At 40.6% G+C, this 21,239-nt stretch overlaps 1 protein-coding gene across 11 annotated transcripts in view; it reads right to left on the bottom strand.

Moving 5' to 3' along the window:
- Positions 1-21,239, bottom strand: part of prickle2b (prickle homolog 2b) — a 301,893-nt gene that overhangs the window by 140,105 nt on the left and 140,549 nt on the right. The window contains exon 1 of one of the 11 annotated variants that reach the window (XM_059649934.1): positions 15,754-15,774. The exons of 9 other annotated variants lie outside the window; for them this stretch is intronic. The gene's annotated coding sequence lies outside the window, so the exon portion shown is untranslated. Of the gene's footprint in view, positions 1-7,123; positions 7,372-15,753; positions 15,775-21,239 lie in introns of those variants that run through there. One more of the 11 variants, XM_048547913.2, reaches the window with a different exon arrangement.

Here is a 21,239-nt window from a genome sequence, read left to right as displayed (position 1 = left end):
CGACAACACTGGCATTTTCCCGATAATGTGGAGAACTGTCCAGGTATGTCCTGTACAGAAAAAAAGCAGTACAAATCCACCTGACCATTTACCACCCCATCAGTCTATTTTTGAGAATCAGTAAAGAGATAGAAGAGATCACCATCACTAATATGAAGCAGCAGTTGCTCACTGATGCCCAGTGTGACTTACCACTTAGCTCCTGACCTCATTACAGCACTGGTTCAAATATGGAGAAAAGAGCTAATTTCCAGAAGTCAGTGAGAGTGACTGCTCTTGACATCAAGGTCATATTTGTGTAGCTCTAGCAAAGCTGGTGTCAATGGGGTAGGAGGACCTTTCAATTGATTAGATTCATATCTGGCATAAAGAAAGATGGTCGCGGTGGTTGAAGGTCAGTTATCTCAGTTCCAAGACAATTCTGCAGGAGTCCATCGGGGTAGTTTCATCAGCCCAATCATCTTCAGCTGCCTCACCAGTGACCTTACTTCCATTTTAAGGCCAGAAGAGAGGGTGTTTGCTGTTTGCTGACGATAGCACAACCTTCTGTGCTATTTGCAACTCTTGAGATTCTAATGCAGTTCATGTTCAAATACTGCAAGACCTCCACAATATCTAACCTGGCCATTTACCTGATACAGCTCTACCAACAGTCAAGGAGCTCTACTCCATCCAGGATAAAGCAGCCTGCCTGACTGGCACCACATGCACAGACACCCACTCACTCCACCATTGTTGCTCAGTTGCAGCAGTGTACATTAGCTACAAGACACACTGATAAAATTCATCTAGGCTCCTTAGATGGCACTTTCCAAACCCATGACCACTTATATATAGAAGGACAAGGTCAACAAATACATGGAAACACCACCAGTTGCAAGTTCCCCTCCAAGGGATTCACTATCCCAGCTTGGAAATATATCACTGTTCCACCAGTATTGCTGAGTCATAACCCTGGAATTCCTCCTCTAACGGCATTGTCGGTTTACCTAAAGCACATGGACTGCTGTGGTTCAAGAAGATTGCTCACCACCACCTTCTCAAGGACAACTGGGCATGGGCAATAAATACTGGCCCATCCAGAGACGCCCACATCCAAGATGTCGAAAAAATTTGACCTCTTATTCTACACCTGGCATTTGATTCGTAAAATTTCAAAATCAAACATTTAGCTGCAATTTTATGGTTATGGTCCTTCTTATGCCCGCAGAAGCATTTCTAGAGGTCAAATACTTACATTCAATCATGGTCATTGGACTGTGATACAGGCCTTGGAAAACCAAGCGGTTTATTTATATCTTCAGTCCAGATACCATTGCATTTGTGTACAGTGCTCTGGTGGTAGGTGGGTCTGGTGCTGACAGTGCATCAATGGCAGTGGAATAACAAGGGGCAAGCATCAGGTAAGTGAACAAGACATGTAGCAAATGCTATATCTATGAATATCAAAGTGCATTTTTAATCACAGGCATACTGGGTACGGTGGTTAAGTAACAACTATTTCCTCACTTCCCTTTGGTAATACGCATATCTGCCAATTAAACCTAAAATACCCCTACTGAATAAAAGCCCAACGAAGTGAGTTCGTTCGCGTGACTACATTCCATCATGTCAAGAATTTGCTGCTCTGAGGCCCAATTCTTTGAATACAAAATATAGGTCTACAAGTGTGGGTCACAGAAATACAGAGTGGAATCTAGTACAGATATGATTCTCTCCTGATGTCAAGCATAAAATACATAGAAATAGGTATAGTAGCTGTAATTCCTAAGATGGACCAACAGATGACCTCTTTTAGGTGACATGATCTTGGACTTACAAAAAAATGCCTGGTTCATGAAAACAACAGAATGTATTATGAGCACCAAAATAAGTTGCTTTACAATGGATGGGAGAACAAGGAGTTCAAAATTTAAAACAATTATGAATATATGTATGTCTTAGAAAAGTGGGACATCTATCATATCATATATTAAATAGCCTTCAACAGCGTAATAGGAAGCCCAATTTGATGAGGCTCCATAAATTCAATATGAATATTTACACATCACTTTGAGTGCCATAGGGACACCTAACCCCAAAAAAAGCTTAAGCCTCACTTTTGCCAAATATAGCCTCTATTGATTCAAGCCTCGCCTCACTCAATGACTATTCCTGACCTCTCCTCACCACCCAAGCCTTAATTTCTCATTAGTCATTGTTGATTCGCGCCAAATCCAATTGACCCAAATTTCAAACTCAGCAGATCTGGCAGCATGCGTGGAAAGAAAGCAGAGCTAATGTTTCGGGTCCAGCAACCTGTCATTAGAACTGATTATAGCTAGGCAAAGATTGGTAGATATGGTGAATATGTTGACTGGGGTTTGGGGGGAAACTGTGAATGAGAGGTGGATTTGGAACCCAGAGAGAGAAAAAGAAAGAAACAGTTGGGCAGGCAAAGGAATGGGTAAAAGTCAACCTGACAGAATCAATAGCTGCTAATGGGAACCATTAGTTGCTGCGAATAGGCACATTGCTGTTTTAGCCATGCAATGGAAAGGCCTGGTGTGTGGGGGTTGAGTTAAGGACGAGAGGTGCTCAGGCCCTAAAACCATTGAACTCAATGTTTAGTGCTGAAGCATGCAGCGTTCTCAAGTGAAAAATGACCTCATAAACCTCACTTAATCATCTGTCTGGCTGCTTGTTGGAAACAGAACATGAACAGTATGAAGTTCTCCTATTAGATTTTGCAATATCATCTTATCCATTAGTCTCCCCAAGTCTCTTCTTGGTGTTGTATTCCCCAACATCCTCACTGAGAGTATCAGCACCATTATTTCAAACAAGGAAAGTTCTAGAATTTTGAAAGCAAAACATCTTGAACACAACCCAGATTTTTTACTGCAATTAAATTCATTAATATTAAAACATGTACTAAAAATAAACAAAAATTTGATAAAAGGCATGAGGCAAGCATTTTTCTTTCCAAAAACAAACTCAGTAGAATTATTAGTGATAATGGGAACTGCAGATGCTGGAGATTCCAAGATAATAAAATGTGAGGCTGGATGAACACAGCAGGCCAAGCAGCATCTCAGGAGCACAAAAGCTGACGTTTCGGGCCTAGACCCTTCATCAGAGAGGGGGATGGGGGGAGGGAACTGGAATAAATAGGGAGAGAGGGGGAGGCGGACCGAAGATGGAGAGTAAAGAAGATAGGTGGAGAGGGTGTAGGTGGGGAGGTAGGGAGGGGATAGGTCAGTCCAGGGAAGACGGACAGGTCAAGGAGGTGGGATGAGGTTAGTAGGTAGCTGGGGGTGCGGCTTGGGGTGGGAGGAAGGGATGGGTGAGAGGAAGAACCGGTTAGGGAGGCAGAGACAGGTTGGACTGGTTTTGGGATGCAGTGGGTGGGGGGGAAGAGCTGGGCTGGTTGTGTGGTGCAGTGGGGGGAGGGGATGAACTGGGCTGGTTGAGGGATGCAGTGGGGGAAGGGGAGATTTTGAAACTGGTGAAGTCCACATTGATACCATATGGCTGCAGGGTTCCCAGGCGGAATATGAGTTGCTGTTCCTGCAACCTTCGGGTGGCATCATTGTGGCAGTGCAGGAGGCCCATGATGGACATGTCATCAAGAGAATGGGAGGGGGAGTGGAAATGGTTTGCGACTGGGAGGTGCAGTTGTTTGTTGCGAACTGAGCGGAGGTGTTCTGCAAAGCGGTCCCCAAGCCTCCGCTTGGTTTCCCCAATGTAGAGAAAGCCGCACCGGGTACAGTGGATGCAGTATACCACATTGGCAGATGTGCAGGTGAACCTCTGCTTAATGTGGCAGAGGTTCACCTGCACATCTGCCAATGTGGTATACTGCATCCACTGTACCCGGTGCGGCTTTCTCTACATTGGGGAAACCAAGCGGAGGCTTGGGGACCGCTTTGCAGAACACCTCCGCTCAGTTCGCAACAAACAACTGCACCTCCCAGTCGCAAACCATTTCCACTCCCCCTCCCATTCTCTTGATGACATGTCCATCATGGGCCTCCTGCACTGCCACAATGATGCCACCCGAAGGTTGCAGGAACAGCAACTCATATTCCGCCTGGGAACCCTGCAGCCATATGGTATCAATGTGGACTTCACCAGTTTCAAAATCTCCCCTTCCCCCACTGCATCCCTCAACCAGCCCAGTTCATCCCCTCCCCCCACTGCACCACACAACCAGCCCAGCTCTTCCCCCCCACCCACTGCATCCCAAAACCAGTCCAACCTGTCTCTGCCTCCCTAACCGGTTCTTCCTCTCACCCATCCCTTCCTCCCACCCCAAGCCGCACCCCCAGCTACCTACTAACCTCATCCCACCTCCTTGACCTGTCCGTCTTCCCTGGACTGACCTATCCCCTCCCTACCTCCCCACCTACACCCTCTCCACCTATCTTCTTTACTCTCCATCTTCGGTCCGCCTCCCCCTCTCTCCCTATTTATTCCAGTTCCCTCCCCCCATCCCCCTCTCTGATGAAGGGTCTAGGCCCGAAACGTCAGCTTTTGTGCTCCTGAGATGCTGCTTGGCCTGCTGTGTTCATCCAGCCTCACATTTTATTATCAGTAGAATTATTCTTCATTTTTCCTTACTTTTGTAATTATGGTATTTAATGGAAACTTGGAAATAAGAGCAAGAAATTGCATTTTTTTTATTACAACTAGTTGAAAAGGAGCAGAAACAAATCAAAGCATATTCCTTGAGGCGACTGTTGTTAATAGTTAAATGAAGAAAAACAAAAAAAAATTCACAAAATGATCCAGCTTATATCACCAGTCAGCAAAATCAGACAGCAACAGCAGCTTGCAAGACATTGTCTGATATACTATAATAAGGCTTAACAGCAATCAGATACTATCACCCACACTTTAGTGTAAACACTGATAATGGATTTATGAAAAGTGAAGCTATTAATTATTAATTAATTAGGGAGATACTACACCAAATACATTTTCTTTACAAACTGGAAAGCAGATATGCAGTGTTTCAGAAAACAGAAAAGCAAGGCTTATTTCATACAGTAAAAAAATTTAGCAGTTGTCAGGCTCCTTTAATATTAATATTTATTTGTGTGAAACATTCCAGAACAAATTATTTAACAAAGTAAGCCTTTTATGCTGCAGATTGCTTTACAGTGTTCAGATATAGAGAAATTTACCAAAATTTTGATTGTTATGCTGTCCTTAAATTAATGCAAACTAAATTTATAAAATAAATAATTAATAGAAAAACACACATATGTGGACTGTTAGGATGAAATTAGAATTATCTAAATTGAAGTTAATTGTCTCAGGAGTTCTAAAACTTAAAACAGTGCATCACACACAGTCTGTTCTCCCTTGTATGCTTCAAAGGAATGTGCCTTCCAAGCCCGTAGTCAGAAACCCAGAACACTGGCCTACAGGCATGCCCACTAATTATTAGCGGCTTTACATTATAAAAATGTGTTATTAAAAGGAACAGAGCAGAAACCGAAATATTTTACTTTTCACTAGATGTAAAAGCATTTTAAACTATTATCAATTTCAATCACAGAAAAGCATCAAATAGTTCTGATCAACAGATAAATTACTGTAGAAACCTGAAGTATTATCACATTTCTGAAATCAGAGGATTCGGCTGAGTTCAGAAATTGTAACAGATCGTATCTGAAGGCAAAACAAATTATGCTGCAGAAATATTCTTATTAATAAAACCCACCACAATTATGATTATTAGTTTCCATTAATGTTACAGCCTTACTTTGTTTTTGTTGGTTCCATTTAGTAATTGGATGACATATTCAAGCCTGATTGATGCTAGCTTCTTGAGCAACCTAAAATCATGGCATGCAGCCCTGAATGCTAACCTTGAAGAAATGCAAACTATAAAATAAACTAAATAACTGCTATTCAGTAATGATCAATTTTCAAAATCAAACTTTATTCACCGAACAATAAAAACAAAATAATTCAGAAGCAATATGCTACTTAAATGAAAAATTTGACAAACATATTGACTAACAACCTGTTTTGTGAATGTGAACCACAGCTACTTCAGAACTCCTGTTCAGGTTTATGAAGTTTAAAGCATTGCTATAAGCACTACACAGCAAATCTATTGCTATACTAACATTGACTAGCTATACAGTTCACTAATAATTATATTAAGAAACTCTACTAGACGAAGAATTCTGTGCTCACGAGCAGACAACTTTGCTTTTTGCAAAAAAGAACAATGAAAATAAAATTAAACCCAATTAATATAGGTTACTGTTAACATTACAGCACTTCAATAAATTCAGTTTACAGAACAAGTAAAAATGCTGACAATTTGGTGTTAATGTTCTTGTACTTTTCCATGTTAGTTTTCTAGAGTTTGACCCTGCTAACACCACTCATGAAGCAGTCACTATAAAATGTAGACAATTTCCGAGATTGAACAGTTAGAAAGATTATTAGCTACAGAATATAAAGGATATTTTGTGAAAATGATTTAAGTAAACTGCAAACTACTGCAAAACCAGGTGTCAGAAGGTTCACCATTTGCATTCTGTCATTCCCCTTAAATCCTTACAACAGCTGAATTGACACACACAGTTCTGCTCAGAAGCTTAAATAAACCTCAGACTCCTAATGGAAATCCATGTTGACCCAAAAAAGAGAAAAAGATTAGTTGTGTCTAGAATGCTACACATTTCTATATCAAATCTGTTCATTTTTTTCTAAGCAACTTAGAAATGAATATAAAATCCAGATGCCTGCACCGACTTCTAATTAACATTTAAAATTGCAGTAACTCTGAAAATTAATGAAAAGCCAATCAGCTTTCATGGCATGATCCAATTAGTTACACAGACCTACTACAAGCGATGCTAAAATTGCCACTATATAACTCTGTTGCAGCAATAATTGATGTATCAAAAGACATACAGAAGCAGTAACAGTAAAAAGCAGAGAGGATTTAAAGATATAACTTCCACTTTACATTCTGCAACACCACATAACTTAGGATCAAACAGTTTCAGAACAAAAAAAACTGCCTGTATTATAGCTGTGAAATTCAGTATTTCAGGTAACAATGTCAATTACTTCTTACATAGAGGATCTAATTTAAAAAAACTGAAACACTTACCTTTAACCAGTATTGTCTATGTGCCTATTTAATAACCACCATAGCAGAAACAAAGAAAGGTTTTCAATGTCCTTTTAATAAGGAAAATCTGGCTTCTACATTAAATAGAAACCGCTTGACGAGGCCCTGTGGGGTACTCAGCAAGAGGTGGAGAAGCATTCTCACACAGTCTGTCGAACTGCCATTTGCAGTGGCTTAGCTATTCAAGGACTGTGTAATAAAAAATGCCAGTCAGGTCACTTGGTTGGGAGGTTTCACAGACTGACTCGCGTTTGTCATACACCCAGCTAACCTCCAGCCTATTGGCAAAAGTCATCAGATTAAGCCAAACCCACTTCTCCAACCAGAGCTGGGTTATTACAAAATTTGATTCCTTCAGCTTTAAGGGGAGGTTTTGCTGGAAGAGGTCCTGCTCCGTACAAGTCAGAGGAACAATACAAATATCCCTTATAACATTTGTTATATGATTTCCTAAAATAAGAAATAGCACCACTGTCATTGTTTTTACTATGTTTCAAATTCAGAACTACTGTTCAGTATTTTTAAAAAATGACAAATAAAAGCATACAAAATTTAAATTGTGAGCACCTTTAATCCTGACAGCTGTACATAATTTACCAGCCCTGAATTCAAAGTGATCAGTTCTCCACATATGGTTTTAATTGTTGTAATACGTCCTACATGCAATATTGCTCACAGGCAAATTTTTATTTCCACAGCAGATGAATGCAATTCCTGCATTTTTGCTGATCTACTACAATACTAAATACAGGACCATGAAGAGGAGACAGACAGGTTTAAGAGGTTTTTTTTGTTGTTTAACATTAAAAAGGTAACATTCTTTCTGCAAAAGGCAGAGACGTACTGTACGAAAGCTACTGTAGTAGCATATAATTATTAGATCATTCTGCAAATAGTAATTGACTGCTTCCAAATGCAGAGTCCTTTTGCTGCTTTAAAATAAACTGGAAGCAACCTTCACAATTTGGAAACAGCACAAATTATGTGAGCCTCTACATACTGCTTAATAGAGAACAAAATATGGTAAAGTCTTATGAAAGGCAAAATACTGTGTTCCAACTTTCTTACCCAATTCTTCAAATAAAAATCTTCTGAACAAAGTTAGGCAAATTCTAACCTAGCCTGCCAGGTCACTGGAGCACCAAATTAGGCTGGGTGTAAAACAAGCACCAAATCCACATCTGTCCCATTGCCTAGGCAGATTGTTAAAATCTGTGTGTTTAACTCTAAATTGGAAATTGAGATTGCCATTATCAACTAGGTGAGAATGTGGGGTGACTGGACCGTATTTCACTTATGTAGGTTTCATATGCCCACCACTACACTTTAATTGTTGGGTATTTTAATGCAGTAGGTGCACGGCTTATCCATATAATGAAAAATACATGCTACTGTTCCTGTAATCATAATGTCTACGAGGATGAGTGGCTAAATCATCCGCACAAAGTTGCGGCAAATATTTTTGGAATAAGTGGACATAATGATGTCCTGGATTTGATTTCAGCCTTGGGCCCCTGTCTTTGTGGAGTTCACACGTTCTCTGTGTGTCTGCATGGATTTCCTCTGGGTGCTCCAGTTTCCTTTCACAGTCCAAAGATGTGCAGTTAGGTGGATTGGCTATGCTAAAAACTGCTCTGTAGTGTCAGGGGCATGCAGGTTAGATGGACTAACCGTGGGGGGAATAAATACCATGCAGGGTTAAGGGGAAGGTTTGAGGTAATGGGTCTGGGTGTGATGGTCTTTGGAGAGTTGGTGGAGAGTCAATGGGCCAAATGGCATCTTTCTGCATTGTAGGGAATCTATGATTCTATAACATTACAAGTGGGAATGAAGACTGCATAAATCATGAATGTCCCTCTGTCTGATCCTATGATGGAGAGAAAGAGAGGTCTGGGATATGACTCTGAGGAACTCATGGTGATGTCTTGGGACTGAGATTACTTGTCTCCAGCTGCCACAATCATTTTCCTTTGTGATAGCCAGCTATGATTCCCATTGACTTCAACTTCATTCGGGTTCACTGATGGCACATTTAATTAAATACTAACGTTAGTCCTAATGTTAGCAGTTGGCAGTTAATGTCTCCTTATCTCTGGAATTCAGCTTTTGCATCCACTTTTGGACCAAAGTTGGAATGATGTCTGGAGCTAAATAGTATTGACAGAAGCTAAACTGAGCATCACTGATCAGGTTACTGATGAGCAAATGCCACTTGGCAGCATTTTACATTCAAACCGTCCATCACTTTGCAGATGGTTGAAAATGTAACACTGGGACAATAATTTTCCAAGATAATAAAATATGAGGCTGGATGAACACAGCAGGCCCAGCAGCATCTCAGGAGCACAAAAGCTTTTCCAGTCTGAATTTGTCTTGTTTATTGTGGACCAGACATACCTATGAACCTTCCACATTGTTGAATTGATATCAATACTGCAGAACTAATGAAACAGCATGTCAAGGGATATGGTGATTTCTACAGCAAAAGTCTTCAGTACCACAGTCATTCAATCTTTTTTGAAATCATGTGGACTGAAATGATTTGGCTAAAAATTGGCAACTCTAATGCAGAGGAGTTTAGAAGGAGGCCAAGAGGGATCATCTGGTCAGCCCTTCTGGTGTTACAGTGCTGCAAATCAGTCTAGTCTTTTGTACTGAGATGCTGGGCTCTACCATCATACAGAATCGGGGTATTCATGGAACCTTCTGCTCCCATTAGCGGTTGAACTGTCCATGATCATTCATGACTAGATATTACAGATCTATAGAACACTGATCTGATTCATTGCTATGGAATTACTTTGTCTGTTTCATGCAAGCAGTCAGTGCTATAGAACTGAATTATGATACGCCCGTCTCATTGAGCCACAGTTGGTTGTATGTCTCTATGGTAATGGTGGAATGAGGGTATCCTGGACCATGAGGTTACAGATTATAGAGGAAAACAGTTCTGCTGATCCTGGTGGCAGTCTTAAGCTAATTAGGTCTGATCTGATTCTGTCCAATTTGGCACATTGGAAGTGCCACACAACATGACACAGAGCCAACAAAATGAAGACAGGTTGTTATCATTCTGAATAATACTTTCATAAATGTGTAGACCTATAGTGGTTAGTTTAGTTGCTAGTAGTGGTGAATATCAAAGAAAAAAAAGACATCAAAAGCTTGGTGCCAGACATTTAGAGAACTAATTATTGATCAACTGCAAAATAGTTCTAGCCATCAGAGAATAAGGATAATAAGCAACAACAGTTTTTGTGAGTATGTACAGCTGTACAGATCCATAGAAACACCACAACAGAGCTAATTTCTTCATGACCGAAATCTAATGTCTTTCAACATTCAAGAAATTTCTCGGCCCCATTAGTCAAAAACTGAAAAAAGCTGATGATACAAATACAAGCAAAACTAAAGATTATACAGTAAGCACTATACCTCCCTGTCTATCTTTTATCAAAAGATGAAAACAAAATAGAGTCTGCTCATCCAATTAACCAAAAATAAACCAGTTACATAGTCCTAAAACTACAGCTCCAAAGGCCTTCTAAGGGAAAATGCACCAGCAGAACATTTTGAGAGAGGTTTTCTATAGTCTTACCTGTGTTCAGATATTGGACAATTCCACTACTGACTTTCTTCAGATTTGTGAAAAATATGGAGCCTGTGTGATCAGAGATAATGGGAACTACAGATGCTGGAGAATCCAAGATAACAAAGTGTGAAGCTGGATGAACACAGCAGGCTCAGCAGCATCTCAGGAGCACTAAAGCTGACGTTTCAGGCCTGGACCCTTCATCAGAGAGGGGGATGGGGAGAGGGTTTTGGAATAAGTAGGGAGAGAGGGGGAGGCGGACTGAAGATGGACAGAAAAGAAGGTGGAGAGGAGAGTATAGGTGGGGAGGTAGGGAGGGGATAGGTCAGTCCAGGGAGGACGGACAGGTCAAGGAGGTGGGATGAAGTAGAAGGTAGGAAATGAAGGTGCGGCTTGAGGTGGGAGGAGGGGACAGGTGAGAGGAAGAACAGGTTAGGGAGGCGGGGACTAGCTGGGCTGGTTTTGGGATGCAGTGGGGGGAGGAGACGAGCTGGGCTGGTTTTGGGATGCAGTAGGGTAAGGGGATATTTTGACTTGTCCCTGCCTCCCTAACCTGTTCTTCCTCTCACCCATCCCCTCCTCCCACCGCAAGCCGCACCTCCATTTCCTACCTACTAACCTCATCCCGCCTCCTTGACCTGTCCGTCTTCCCTGGACTGACCGATCCCCTCCCTACCTCCCCACCTATACTCTCCTCTCCACCTATCTTCTTTTCTCTCCATCTTCGGTCCCCCTCCCCCTCTCTCCCTATTTATTCCAGAACCCTCTCCCCATCCCCCTCTCTGAAGAAGGGTCTAGGCCCGAAACGTCAGCTTTTGTGCTCCTGAGATACTGCTTGGCCTGTTGTGTTCATCCAGCTTCACACTTTGTTATCTTGGAGCCTATGTGACATCTTCACTGCTTATTCGGTGTGAATGCCAGCTACAGGCAGGAACATGCAACCACAAGCCTGCAGTTCTTAAGTGACAAAACTCTCTCTTAAATTAGCAGTTTAAAGGATCATGCCCATTAAAGGGTTAATGAAGAGAAAAATAAACATAAGAATAAGCAAAAAAAAGACAAAATAAAATGACAGAAGCAAAGCCAGTAAAAGAAATAAATCAACTATGCACAACATTCTACTTCTGAAATAAAAGCAAACACCTTGGAAAGAGAAACTGGCAGCAAACACTTTGATCATGGATTAGGCATTCAAAGTTGACTGTGCAAACAACATATGAAGTTTTATTGTACAGATCAGGCTACAAATGATCCTCAGGAAAAGAAACCTCTAAAAATCTTGATATCCCTTGAAAGACGCATCACATAATTAACATTCCTAATCTTCCCATAAGATGCTCAGAAAGATCCATAAAAGATTTATTCAGAACTGGTATCAAAATATTACCACAACATGTCCTGAAAGATACGTATCACAGTAAGCAGCACTCCAGCATCCAAACAAACAGTCTAGTAGAACATAAGGTACATACTATCAAATCAGTGATCATTAAGTGTTCAGAACACAATTTTTACACTGCTTTGCTACATTTCATGCAACACCAATACAGTAAGGATTACTATCTCTAGTGCAACTTTATGCTCAAAAGGCTGGTACAAACAACTTTGCCTGGCAAGCAATTATCTATCTATTCTGAGGTCTCTCTGGACAGAGGACATTCTTCTTCAAAGCCAAAGGAGAATGAAAGAGATAAACAATGAGCAAACAGGTAAAGAACTACCAAGACTGCACACTAGGCAGAAAATGCAATGAATCCAGATCGTACAAAATTATTTATGATTATACTGCCATATTGTGAATTAACAAAAGCCAGCTCAGACCAATATTTACTAATCAAACACAAAGAGATTGATGAAGAACATTCCAATAATGATGGCTAAGCAGTGAAGATGAGTGACAGCAAGCTGTAACTAAACAACTAAATTGTCAAAAGTGCAACAAGTAACAACAAATATCTTTCCAGATGGATTTATGTTAATCAGATTAGGATGAATTGTCAAACTTCCAAAGCATTACATTGAAGTCTGAACTGTTAACCTTGTAAGCTCTGTTTTACCACTTGCGCAATTATCAAATTAACAATGTATATCTGTTTGGGATAACTTTTTTATCTTTGGGAAAAGGAGTTATGTTGTGTTATGTCTCAGATCAATATACTTTTATGAGATACAATATGTTAGTATATCTTTAACAGACATGTTCAGAATATTATCACTGTACCACAGCATATGAATGGAGGATGTAACAAATTTGAAGCATGACATGATACAAAAACATGCTATTCTGTAGAACTTAATAGTAATGCTTATATGCCTATGAATGTAATGTTTGTATATACTAGCTAGCTTTATTCAACTTCTTTGGATTTGTTCAGTTCTTAAATTATAAGAGGTAACGTAAACATTTCCACATCAGGTAAAGAAGCCTCCTGGAAGCAAAAGACAAAAACCCATATCCACAAGGGGACTAATGTGTCCATCCAGTGTACTTCTTGTGCCCTTACTATCTTTAGTGCTTCATTCAAGTGGCTTCAACACGCAATACTGATTAATCAGTCAAGACTTAAAAGGAGGCTTCCTCCCCTTGTCTCACACAATGTCCTGAGACTTCACAGTTACCATGTCAACATTGAGAATTCCCACAGCCACTCCCTCTTGACTTTTAATCAGTCTGCTGTCAACTCCAGTTGGTCTACACTACCAATTGCACACGGTATAACCCAGGGATGGTGACAGAAATATCTTCAATACCGGTTCTCTGAGTTACCATTGCTTTTCTAGTCTGTGGGACACCTCTACCAAATCTGACACAAGTCCCCAGATTTAATAAGAACTTTATAAAATCAACTGGACAAGTGTGCCTCTGTCATAGTTAGATCAATGCTAGTTGGTTCATGTAGGTTTATCCCTATTGGACCTTTCTATAGTGGTGTGCCATACAGGCATCTTTTTTGGGGGAAGTTTATCTGAGATTTTCTCAAGAACCACTTTTTGGTTTCCAGGGGAACTCTAGTCCTAGATTCCCTAAGTGGTTTGATAACTCATTTCATTATATTCCTTCAATACAACAGTAACTACGGTTCCAGAATGTTTAATTGGCTGCAAAACACATGAGATATTCTCATGTCATAAAGAGCGTTCTAAAATGCAGGTCATTTTTAAGGAGTTTGGACCTTAACATGTGGTAATGGTTGCAAGGTGGATTTTAACTGCACCTAATTCACAATAACTTAAATATTCTGTAACATATAAATGGAAACCTTTATTATGCTACTGTGTTATTCAACACTGTTCAGTATTCAATTAACAGCGTCTTCATTTAGAATAACATCTATAATAAGTATACAGTAGCTCTGAAAGTTATGCAACCTTAAGCTAGAAACTCCATATTGGTTTGTAAGAAACCTATCATCCCGTTGACTTCAATTTCTCCAGCCAAGTATAAGTTAGGAAAAGAAGTAAATTATTTAACCCTTTGAACCTGCTTTGCCATTCAATAGGATCATGCCTGATCTGTTTGTGATATGAATTCTACATTCTCAAACCGCATTCTCATTTGATTCCTTTTCTCAACAACAGTCTACCTGTGATTCAAAAATATTCAGTAGCCCCAACTCCACAGCCTTTTGATACAGAGTTCCAAAGCTGTAGATCCCTCAAAGTTTTCCTCACTTCTGTCCTAAAGGGCCAACACCTAGTATCAAAATAAAACTCTCTCACTTCTGATTCACCCACAAGAAACATCCTTTTCACATCTGCCTTGTCAAGGCCTTTCAGGATCTTGTATACATGAATCAAGTCACCTCTCACTCTTCTAAGCTTGTGAAAACAAGCTCAGTCTTTCCTCATAACGGAACACACTCATTCCAGGTACTAATCTGATAAACCAACTCTTAACTGCCTCCAACGCATTCTTATCCTTCCAGAAATAAGGAGCCCGAAACTGAACACGGTACAGAGACAGAGAAGTTAAGAGTAGGAGTAAATCTGGCAGCTCTTTGAGCCTACTCACCATTCAATGACCATGGCTGATCATCTAACTCAGTACCTGTTTCCACTTTCTCCCCATACCCTTTGGTCTCTTTAACCTTAAGAACTATATCGTACTCTTTCTTGATAACATTCAATGTTTGAGCCTCAACCAATTTTTCTGGCAGTCAGACTCACCACTCTCTGGGTGAAGAAATTTCAACTCATCTCAGTCCTAAATGGCTGACCCCATAGCCACAAGACTGAGACTCCTGGCTCTAGACTGCCCAGCCATCAGAAACCTTTTTTTTGTGATTACCCTATCTAGTCGTGTTAGAACTCGATAGGTTTCTACGAGATCTTCCCTCATTTTTCTAAACTCCAGCAAAAATAGTCCTAAACTGATCTAATCTCTTTTCATACATCAGAGGATCCTGCCATCCAAAGAATCATTCTGGTGAACCTTCATTATGGTCTCTCCAAAGCCAGAATATCCTTCCTAAGATAAGGAAACAAAAGCTGCACACAATACTCCAGCTGTGGTCTCAGCAAGGTTCTGTACAATTGCAGTAAGGCATTCTTGCTCTTGTACTCAAATCCTCTTGCACCCTCTCATCCAGCTTTGTTCTCAAGAGGTGATCTCACCAATGTACTGAACAGAACATCATTTTATGTTCAATGTTCTCCTGTAATATAATAGTTGTGTTCTTTTGTGATTTCGGGCTATAGAAAATCACATTGTAGGGAAATTGCTATGGAAAAATCGCTGTACAGTACCATAGAAAGTTTGCGTTATCAAACAGTGTCCACTGTTCTTCAATCGCGTTACAGACAATTCGCATTAATGAAACATGCATTATAGCAGAACTACCTGTACTTTCCTACTTATCTTTCTGTCATCTACAAATTTAGCTACCATACCTTTGCTCCCTCATCTAAGTCACTGAAAGGACTTGTAAACATTTGAGACCACAACATTGTGGAACTCCACTTGTCATATCCTGTCAATCAGAAAAGACCCGTTTAAGCATAAAGCTGTGTTTCCTACCATCCAATCTTCTATCCATGCTAGCTGGGACCATGACGTTTTGTTTTTTGCAATAACCTTGTCAAGCGCTTCTGAAAATCCGAAAACATTATGTTAACACACTCCCTTCATCTACATCACGTTACTCTTTCAAAGAACTCCAATAAATGGATTAAGTATGATTTATCTTCAGAAGCCACTGCTGACCCTCCTTGATTATAATATATTTTCTACATATGCAGTTATAACGTTAATGATCAATTCTGCCATTTTCCCACAAGAGACATCAAGCTACCTGGAACTGATTCCTGTTTTCATCCTCCCACCCTCTTGAATACTACGTTATGGTTAAAGATACCCGTAACTGAGTCGCAAAATGGCTGCTAGGGATGCCTATAACTTAGTAATCAATCTGTAATATACTAAAAAAAAACATTTAAAGATTCAAACCAGTTTCATATAATAAAAATGGCTCCCACCCCTCCTTATCATTGAAGCCTGCATGTGTTTGTGCCTTTTGTGCTGTAAATCGCTAAAAAAAGGTCACCTGAATCTGCACAGAGACTCGGACTCTCATTGAAAATATGAGATCCAACAATTTGATGTGGTCGGGCAGGATCGCTGAAGGAACCCAGACCCCTCCGTAGACTAGAGACCCCTGTCCATACACATAAAGGTCAGTTGTCTAAACTTGACGGTGTCACCCTTCAAGTAATTCTGAATTCCGAGCTCCCTTAAATGTGACCTCTATATACGGTGGAGCTGAGGTATCATCTCCGACCAGGTTGATACGGCAGGGCTGACATCATAGTTTCCGAACAGGGCAATACAGTGGAGCTCAGGTAGTCTCTGACCAAGGCTAATTAAGCACAGGACCCGAGACCTAAAATTATCACAAAGCCAAATGACACAGTATTCCCAGCTTCTGTCCTGCTCTTATAGCTACTCTGTTAATGTGGTGAGTCCAGTTGAGTTTCTGGTCAATGGTAACCCCCAGGTTGTTGTTAGTGGGGGATTCAGTGATGGTAACACCATTGAACGTCAAGGGACGGTGATTAGATTATCTCTTATTTGTCATGGTCGTAGCCTGGCACGTGTGTGGCGCAAATGTCACTTGCCACTTGTCAGCCCAAGCCTGGATATTGTCCAGATCTTGTAGCAAATGAACACGGACTGCTTCAGTATCTGAGGAGTCACAAATGTGCTAAATGTTGTGCGGTCATCGGCAAATATCACGACATTTGACCTCATGATGGAGGTCATTGATGAAGCAGCTGAAGACGATTGGGCCAAGGACACTACCCTGAGGAACTACTGCACAGATGTCCTGGAGCTGAGATGACTGATCTCCCACAACCATGACCTCTGTGTTAGGTATGAATCCAACCACTGGAGCACCTACACCCGATACCCATTGATTCCAGTTTTGCCAGGGCTTCTTGATGCCACACTCGGTCGAATGCAGCCTTGATATTAAGGGTTGTCACTCTCACCTCACCTCTGGAATTCAGCTCTTTTGTCCATGTTTGAACCAAGGCTGTAATGAGATCAGGAGCTGATGGCCCTGGCGGAACCCAAACTGGACGTCGCTGAGCAGGTTATTTCTGAGCAGGTGTTGCTTGATAGCACTGTTGATGACACCTTCCATCACTTTACAGATGATTGAGAGGAGACTGATGGGGCGGTAATTGGCCAGGTTGGATTTGTCCTGCTTTGTGTGTACAGGGCATACTTGGACAATTTACCACATTGGCAGGTAGATACCAGTATTGTAACCATACTGGAATAGCTTGGCTAGGGGAGTAGCAAGTTCCGGAGCACAAGTCTTCAGTACTATTGCCAGAATGTTGTCAGGGCTGGTAGCCTTTGCAGTATCCAGTGTCTCCAACTGTTTCCTGATATAAAGTGGAGTAAATCGAATTGGCTGAAGACTGGTAACTGTAATGCTGGGGGCCACTGGAGGAAGCAAAGATGGATCATCCACTCGGCACTTCTGGCTGAAGATTGCTTTGAATACTTCAGCTTAATCTTTTGCACTGATGTGCTGGGCTCTTCCATCATTGAGGATGGGAATATTTGTGCAGCCTCCTCCTCCAGTGAGTTGTTTAATTGTCTACCACCATTCACGACTGGATCCCAGAGCCCAACAGAAGGCAACTCTTTACCCTCGCTAAGCTAATTAGAAAGCAAAATACAAAAGGGAGAGAGAGCTGAGTCCTCCACTACTCCAGTGAATTCGAGGGGTCCTGTTTAACCCCATTAACCAGGCAACTCAAAACACAATCCCAGGAGAAAAAGAGGAACAGTATTGAACACAAATATAAATGAGCCAACTGGCATGGACAGGACCTTGCCCCGCCAACAATGGTGGATAAATGGTCCAAACAACTACCCCTGCCAAAAGGGGAGGTTTACAGACCTGGGGATAATTTGATAGCATGAGTATTTTGATTCACAATTTAAGCTCATGTAGAATTGACAGAGAAAGTCTTTGGTTCGTGGCTATGTATCATATCCAGGATTTACGTAGGTAATCTCCACGATTGTTGTGGAACGTGAAACTACTGTATATCTCACTCTCTTTACGAGCAAAGATTAAAGCTACATACCGAAATAGGAAGGAAGTTAGAAAATGGTTATAGGAGAACAAAAAAGAGTGTCTGTGCGTGTGTGAGAGGGAGAATGAATTTGCTGAATTAAGTGTTAACTCTGTTGTTGGTAAACGATGTCTCATGCAATATTTCTGCTTTCATTCTCTACAGCTTGAGATCTGGGAATGTTTTGAATTTAGTTTACATTTTGGGAATCTAAAGTGATTTAAAAGAGTGCAGAGTTGGATGAACACAGCAGGCCAAGCAGCATCAGATGAGCAAGAAAGCTGACATTTCGGGTCTTGACCCTTCTTCAAAAAAAGGGGGATGGGGAATGGAATTCTGAAATAAATAGGGAGAGAGGGGGAAGCGGATAGAAGATGGATAAAGGAGAAGATAGGTGGAGAAGAGACAGACAAGTCAGGGAGACGGGGTTGGAGCCAGTAAAGGTGACTGTTGCTGGGGAGTTAGGGAGGGGATAGGTTGGTCCAGGGAGGACGGACATGTCAAGGATGCGGGATGAGGCTAGTAGGTCAGAGATGGGGGTGGGGTTTGAGGTGTTCCTCTAATGCTGCTTGGCCTGCTGTGTTCATCCAGCTCTACACCGTGTTATCTCAGATTGTCCAGCATCAGCAGTTTCTACTATCTCTGATTTAAAAGAGTGTTGTATGCCTGTATCAGTGTGAATATGTACGGCTAATATAATGCCCTTTTAGGAAACTATCAGTGGTTGTGTAAAGCAAAAATATGCAACAAAATGTTGATTTAAAAATTTGGGTTGTAAAGTTTGGTAAAAATTTCATCTCTTGGAATTGGCTCCTTGTTGTTTGGATGGAGTGGAAAGAGCCTTGGGTAAATTTTAATTTCAAAAATGATCAAGTTTGGAATTCCATTTTCTGGCCAGAGTGAATGTCCAAACACTGTTTTAACATGAGTGAACCTTTAATTCTGGATGATAAAATTTACTCACTGTAAATGTATTTTAGTGTGAAAGTGGGCTTTTCCTTTGTTAATTACAATATACTTATTTCTGTATATGAGGAATAGAGATGGTTGACATAATTACCTCCAGTAATTTTTATCTCTTAAATCACTACTAATTCACCCATTCTGCTTGAAGTGGAATGGATAGATATTGTTTTATTTTTCAAAGGCTGAAAGACACTGAAGGCCTTCGCTGATGGCTACGAACCTCCGAACCTGTCTGCAGACTTTCAATGTCGCAATACAGTGATGGATGAGGCATCTTCAATCCATCAAGCCATTCATTAACAACGCATCTCAGGAGTTAGAGAACAACTGTTCAAACATCAAATGTATTAAGTATCAGGAATCTGAAAACCACTAAGTCTGGGTACACTTACTCATATAGCCTGACATTCAAAAATGTTTAAAAGGAATAGTAATCCAAAAATTTTAAAAGATTCTGGAAAATGATAAATTGCATGCACACAGTTTCAGTGGCTTCAATGCATAAAAACTTGTTAGTGATTTTGAGGGAGTAAATGGAAGTTTGAATTTAGACAAATTTACCGAGAGATGAATCAAATATCTAGACTGAGTTAACAAATAACTTTAATTTTAAAGAAAAGAGCCATCTTGGAGAAACAACAAACAAAGTATGTTTTGCCTGAATCAAACAGAAATGTCTGCTTTTTGTTTTAGAGTATTATAAGATGATGTTCCATAGACTACAAATTTCTTCAGAGCTCTGGTATTAGATACACAGTAATAGTTAAACTGCAAAATTGCATGAGCCTAAGTAATTAGGGATGGAGTAGTGGCAAGAAAAAAATAAATCAGAATAATAAACTGTAATGGCAATAGAGTTTAACATGCACCTTAGTGAAAGGCTATTTAGTTCAGAGTACTATACTGATGGCTTTCTCTTGGTGATGTTTGTGTCCCTGTCTTTCCTTTAAAGAGAACTGAACTTGGTGATTGAGCTGTTACCTGTGGGATCAGGACTATACACTGATGGATAAGTAAAATCTCAGATCCTTGGATAAGATCATACGAGAGTCAAGAATGTGTGACATGCTCTTGGGATAGTGATGTAAGTGTGCAAAAGTGATTGTTACCTCGTAAGTAACAAACATGAGGGAATGCACGGTTAAAAAAGTGATTATGCTGAAGAACGGATCTCAGGCATATACACCTACTTGACAAATAGATTAGTGTGGCTTGAAAGAGCACAAATAGTTTAAGACACTGCTACATAATCCACAGAGAAACTGACTTTAAAACAGTGACAGTGAGCTGGAATGAAAGGGCCCAAAATGATGATATACAGATACCTCAGAAAAATACAGGGGAAGCATAGGATGAAGGTAAGGCCTGATAAGCACTATCATTTGTTAGAGCTGTATTATGTGAGACCATGGACATTGCGGGTATACTTGAAACTGGATGTAGTTACCACTCCATGACACAATCATTCATAAAATTGGCAGTGAAGAAAAGATATCGAATAAGTATCCAGAAGATTGATACAGATAATAGAGCTGGGGACTGTTAAGCCCACATATAAGGTTAACAAGCAACTAGTGACTGAACTTGAAGCTTGATAAGAACAACATTTGATCCGAAATGTGTAAATTAAAGATGCTCAAGACTTTAACACATGGCATGAAGTATCTGCAGAGTCAATGCGCCCAAGAGGGGATAAAAAAGGACTTGGAATGAAGTGGAAATTAAACTATGTGACAAGGGTATCTGGAGACAAAGAGAGATGGACAAAACCGTTGCCCCAAAGGCATTAATGCCTCTTTTGGCACAACAAATCCATTCATGGGGACAGTTGGTCCGCAACGAATGATGACATGACTCCAGAAAAGCCGGTGGGGTCGGGGTTTCAAAAACAAAACATGCCTTGGTGGTAGCAGACTGTTACGTGGTCTGCCAGAATAACAACGC

The sequence above is a fragment of the Stegostoma tigrinum genome, chromosome 11 (assembly GCF_030684315.1).
Source record: "Stegostoma tigrinum isolate sSteTig4 chromosome 11, sSteTig4.hap1, whole genome shotgun sequence".
In the NCBI taxonomy this organism is placed as follows: Eukaryota; Metazoa; Chordata; class Chondrichthyes; order Orectolobiformes; family Stegostomatidae; genus Stegostoma; species Stegostoma tigrinum.
Note: the sequence above shows the minus strand (reverse complement) of the source record. Positions and strands in the feature narration are given on the sequence as shown.